This window comes from Ptychodera flava, chromosome 4 (genome assembly GCF_041260155.1).
Source record: "Ptychodera flava strain L36383 chromosome 4, AS_Pfla_20210202, whole genome shotgun sequence".
In the NCBI taxonomy this organism is placed as follows: domain Eukaryota; kingdom Metazoa; phylum Hemichordata; class Enteropneusta; family Ptychoderidae; genus Ptychodera; species Ptychodera flava.
Window position 1 is genome coordinate 35,276,074 of NC_091931.1, and position 6,000 is coordinate 35,282,073.

At 36.9% G+C, this 6,000-nt stretch overlaps 1 long non-coding RNA gene across 1 annotated transcript in view; it reads right to left on the minus strand.

Annotated features, from left to right (window-relative positions):
• Positions 1-4,140, minus strand: part of LOC139131566 (uncharacterized) — a 54,635-nt gene extending 50,495 nt beyond the window's left edge. Inside the window, exon 1 of the long non-coding RNA XR_011552152.1 lies at positions 3,983-4,140. This is a non-coding gene — a long non-coding RNA (uncharacterized lncRNA). The remainder of the gene's footprint in view (positions 1-3,982) is intronic.
• Positions 4,141-6,000: the final 1,860 nt, after the last annotated feature.

Below are 6,000 nucleotides of genomic sequence, written 5' to 3' on the forward strand. Positions count from 1 at the left end.
GGTGTGTTATATGTCACAAAAACAGATAATCTTCGCAGTTTCAGCGGAAATAACACAGCAGAATTGACTCTGAATGTGGTTGCTGATGTAGATAAAATGAATGCAATCCTTTCAGAAATAGGCTATCGGAGCACAATTTATAACATTGAGTCCCGGGAAATCATCGACATAACCTGGATGTCTCATCTTGCTTCCATCCATGTGCATATTAAACGACCAGAGAGGCCATGGTTGTATGACCCAGGTGAGTCTGGAAACATTAACTCCAAAGTAACAGTTATCACAAAGACATTTGAGCGTTACCCAGCTGTCAAGAGGTTGATATCAAGTGTGCATAAGTTTTACCCGGGCATCACGATTCTCATCGCTGATGATTCTGAATTTCCAGAGAAAATCCAACTTCCTAATGTTAAACACTACATCATGCCATTTGCTGATGGGTGGTTTGCAGGCAGAAACCTGTTGGTGAGTCAAGTCAGGACAAAATACTTTCTGTGGGTTGACGATGATTTTGTGTTTACCAGTGGAACTCGGCTTGAAAGGTTTGTTGAGAAATTTGAACATTCTAATGTGACAGTTGATCACGTTGGCGGAACATTTGGAGACGAATTAGGAAGAGCGAGTGGCAAATCCAAATGCTGGGGTTGCCGAGTTTTAGAATTCCAACATGGCGATGTGGAAGGAGATTGTCTTGCAATAAAGGTAGAAAGAAAATATCACCAGGTGCATGAGTTTCCACAGTGTTTCTGGGCAGACGGTACGACTAACTTTTTTATGGCCAGAACAAATTCTGTAAGAAAAATTGGTTTTGATCCATTCTTTGAAAGATCGGGGCATTCCGAATATATTATCGATACCTTAGGAAAGCTGCGGGTAATGGGGTGTACAGATGTCAACATAGTTCATAAATCCGATCGATCAAATCCTAAATACAACAAGTTCAGAAAATTAAATCGCAGTGCATATAAGCTAGAGCACATTTCATTCAAAAATAATTTGAAATGTTTTTAGTTTTGTCGAATGCATTTTCTCTTATATATTTGTCTATGTTTACATTTGCAAACGTAGTTTCGTACTGAAGGGTGTGATTATAAAATATCGTGCAACAATAAAACTCTAAGACATAGATATTTGTTGGTTGCACTAAATTTCAATCTTTGGTCACACATTTATTAATATGGTGTTTTCAAACATTTTGTTTAGATTTGAGGTGAAGGAAATTTATGGTTTTGTGAGGCTATTATGTTCATTTTTAAAAGCGCATTGCCTACCTGCCTTTGTGAACGGACATGTTCATAAAGAGCAATCATTGCGACAAATAAACATAGTACAACACACTGAAAGAGAATAACTATCGACTTCTGAGGAGTAATGAAAATCTCTATTTTGAAAGAAAATGTTTACTTATAAATAAGAAATTTTACAGGCAGTGTGCATGTACGCGCATTTATACAGTTGTGACTGTTTTACAGGTTATTGGTATTTTTGTGCATAACAAGAAATAAAAATGAATTCAAAGGCGTTATATCTGCTTGCTTCAGTGTAATAAATCATGCTATAGGTGGATCAGTATATCCCATAGGATGCGTGGGATAATGAATTTGAACACGCTGCGTTGATTATTGTACCAGAACAAGTACTTGTTTCCAAACAGTCCCAATACCTGCAGACATGAGGGGGAGCATCTAGCACTGGCCACCTTACTCGTATTTGACTAAAATTACCAGAAATAGTTCGTGTTCTTCAGTACCATACACTCTCATAATCTTCGCAAAGTCCTTAAAACGATAAACCGACTTTTGGACATTCTAGTTCTGTCAATGTACAAAACAAGTTTCGTAAATTTTGATCACGTCAATCCAGATATTTATCGCTAATCAGGAAAGCTTGTTAATATGCAAATTAGTAATTAGCTGAAGCATTGCAAGTTTTGCAACCTTGATCATGTCAATTAAGATATATATCCCTAATAAGGCAAGTTCGTTAAATATGCAAATTAGTAATTAGCTGAAGTAAAAGTGCTTAATGACTTGCAATAATGTTTTTTGTATCTATCACAAGTATTTAAACTTTGATCGAGTCAATTCAGATACATATCCCTAATTAGGAAAGTAATTTCAGTATGCAAATTTGTAACAAATTTATCTAATTCTGCTAAAACAACTTTCGCGATTGTTATATCAGTGTATCTCAAATATAAACAGCAAGTCTCATCTACTTTGATCATGCTAATCCAGATATATCCGTATTCGTGAAAATTCTTTCAAAATGCAAATTAGTTATAAGATAAAGTGAAAATGCTATATATCATATTGTTTTAACCTAGTATCATCAATGTAAATATCATGTTTCGCAAAGCTTGATGAGGTGAATCCAGGTATATATCCCACATTAGGAAATTCATCAAATAGGCTAATTAGGGATCGGCTTAAGTTAAAATGCTTAATGACTTCCTATAATGTTACATCATAGTATCTTCAATGTACATACCAAGTTTTGACAATTTTGATCGAGTAAATTCAGATATATCCCTCATTAGGAAAGTTCATCAAATATGCAAATTAGCAATTAACTTTCATGTCACACCTTTAGGTCTTTCAGATATATCCCTCATTAGGAAAGTTCATCAAATATGCAAATTAGCAATTAACTTTCATGTCACACCTTTAGGTCTTTCATGGCGGATAAACCCTTGTGTGATCAACATTTGTAGCAAATCTCATCCAATTCTGTGCAGCCGTTCTCAATGTATGTCACTTTGAGAAATTCTTGAATATAGCCTTCTTACAAAAATTCATTTAATATTCAACTGAAAATTAATCAAGACAAACCCACTTAAATTTCGGCATATTAATGCGTTAGGGTAATCGAATTATATACAAAGTCACACCAAATTCGGTTGAGTACTTCTTGAGATATGGCCTAATTATAAAATTCCTCAAAATATGCTGATGAGCAATTAATTTGAAAGCCATGCCCGTCAAGATCTAGATCTAATCATGGCAATGCCAAATAGCAAATAATATGACATTTGACCCAACGGTTCATAAGTTATGAGTGGAAAAATACGTCTACGAACGGACGGGCAGACAGATAGACGGACAGACAGACAGATGAACACACAGATATATTGCAGCGACATAGGACAGCTTTGGCGCTTTGCGCCACGTTGTCCAAAACTATTACAGCTCTGTGTTCTACAAAATGTGTTTTTTTTTCTGACACGACCAGATTTAACATAGAGGCGTAAAGCTTCATCCTACCGCATTCGAAAAGTAATCAAACACGATCGGAACTGGGATAATTTGATTACAAAGTAATGCCGATTTCATCTGCAAATGTAACCTCATCTGCTTTTCTTTTTAAGTTACACACTTGTTTTCATGACTTATTTGTAATTTCGCAACATTCAGCTACAAGGCACCTAACACTTTTGAGGAATTTGAAAATATAAAGATCCAATTGTCTCAAATTAGTTCCAATAGTGTTACTAGTAAATCAGAGGTTTTAAAGTTTTAAATACCCTGTATAGCTTAAGGGCGCCTGCAGATCGAGAAGACCGTATGACCGTCTATTCTGATATCTTCCAGGTGTACACATTGGTATCGTCATGTTCGTCGAGTCAAAACAAGACGAGGGCTTTAATAATCGGTTGAACGGATAACTATATGTACACACGGTGTACAGAACGCGGAATTGAAATGTCTCAGCAAGACTTTTGTTCTTGCGATCTGATTTTGACTTTTTGTTATAACAAATTTACCCCAAATGAGCGCTCTTCATTACTGGTCTCAAACCAGGTTATATACTTGTTACTCAGTGGATGTCTCTCGTGTTACCATAACCGTAAAACCCAAGCCTGGCATTCCTGACATGTTACACAGACATAACGTCGTTGCAAAGTTTGAAGCCTACTTGTACTCGTAGACCACATTGTGCTTATCATCATGTCTCAATCTCATAGAGAACTGCACTTACTAACCTTCCTGAGTTGATTAATGCTGGTCTTGACCATAAATTTCACCATCAAATCTTTCTACGCCCGTTCACAACCAGAATCCCTTCAATTAAGTAGAAAGATCGTCATTTTGCGACGTTGTTCGAGGTGCTTGAGATGTGCCGTGTTGCTCATGAGCCACGTGTTCATCTGTCCAGAGTAGCAGTGTTGCAGCAATTTCTCAAAATTTGAACCCGTTGTCCCACATTTTCGCGTATTGCAGGTCACCTTGGACACACTCACGAGTCGATAGTTTCGAGTGTTGTCTGTGAGTAATATACTGACGATAACCTTTGTTTTGCGTGATAATTTTAAGGGTTTTATTTTCGTACTTCCCGATCTGTGATTAGAAGTAATTAAAACGCTGCACTTTATGTTATAATTTGTCGGACTACAAGTCCGACTGAGCGCTCTAATTGGCGGCGCGGCAGATATGGTTTACTATCTGGTACAATTAATGTAAGTACTTGCTAGAAATTCAAGCATAGTGAATTGGCCCAGGTAGCTTGAATTTGGTTTTGTGAAACAATATTTTTACAAAATACGATTGATTAACAACTGATGCATGTTGTCCCCAAAATGTGCAAAATGTCCCTAAAAATAAACGATGGGGGGAAAAGAATGGTCCCTGGTGTAAAATTCTTGGCTACAACACTGAATTCGAAGTTTTCAGCAAAACATAATTCATCCTTCTAAGTTTCCTCATAAAATGATTGGTAATACCATGCAGCCTGTGCAACCTGGTGAACCTCTCGCCCAAGAATTTACCTTTAACCATTATAAGCATTGCCCTTTCACCTAAACGATCCTACCGATGAAAGCAGGAAGAAACACAAGCTCATCTAAATGATATACTGGAGATATGTTGCGATATTTGTGAGCAAGGTGTTAACCTATTTGGAGGAGAACTACTAAATAACAGAAACCTATCACCTTTAACATATGACCTATAATCTATGAAACCTGTTCACAAGTCAGCGTTTTCACGCGTATCGATACCATGACTTCTGATACTCATGATCGCAGCAATCAACAGTAACCTGGCAGCGTTGAGTCATGTCATCAACTTTCGTCAATGTATTGCTGATTGGGATGTACGTCGTGAGTCGAACAATTTACAGAGAAATTTTGCTATGCACAGTAGAAATACTAACTTATCCTCGATCAAGCTTGACAGCTATTCATGCTAGGATAACAATACTGGACAACTAAATTACAGCACTGTTGAAGCCAGCTAGTCTAAACGACAAATGAATAAACCCAGCGAGTAATGTCGTCGTGTTAACATGGAAGATTCGAAAATTTGCATTTTACGTCCAGTGCTGTCGCCACTTCGGTTCATTGCTGATGTTGAACGATTAGAGTCGACAGAAATTCACTGACTTGAAATTGCGTCAAAGCCCCAACAACTGCACAATTTATGCATTATTTTCATTTTATTTTCAACCAAAGTTGATTTGAGTAAATGTGCTAACTGAAGGACACGTATAGAAGAATCAATGCTCCGCTGGACCATGCCTACTCGTCATAACAGGTTAAATAATAAACGGGCTCCGCACTCATAAAATGGCGCCCCTACGGATAAGTACAAAACATGCAGTATTTCCTGCACGTACATATTATACATAATATATATCGTGATCATAATGGAAACAAACATTATGCCATTTACTTGAATGCACAACACACGATGGCCACATTTTGTTGTTGTAATCTTTATTCCCTCTGACACATAGTTAGTTTTTAAAGATGGCGGGAAATCTAAAATGATGTTAAAATATTTGAATTTACATGCCACTTTCGACACTTATGACAGTGTTATAAACCTATTCGGTCTTTAATTGGTCTTATTCATAGAAACCTATTGGAAAACTGAGGATATTGTTACATCGGTTTATTAAACATTCGCAGCTGTTAGGACTTTAAGCAGGACTGTCTTCATTCAGTCATTGGCCCTTTATCTGATAATCAACTGAATTGTTGAATGTTTTCGGCGTATTGTA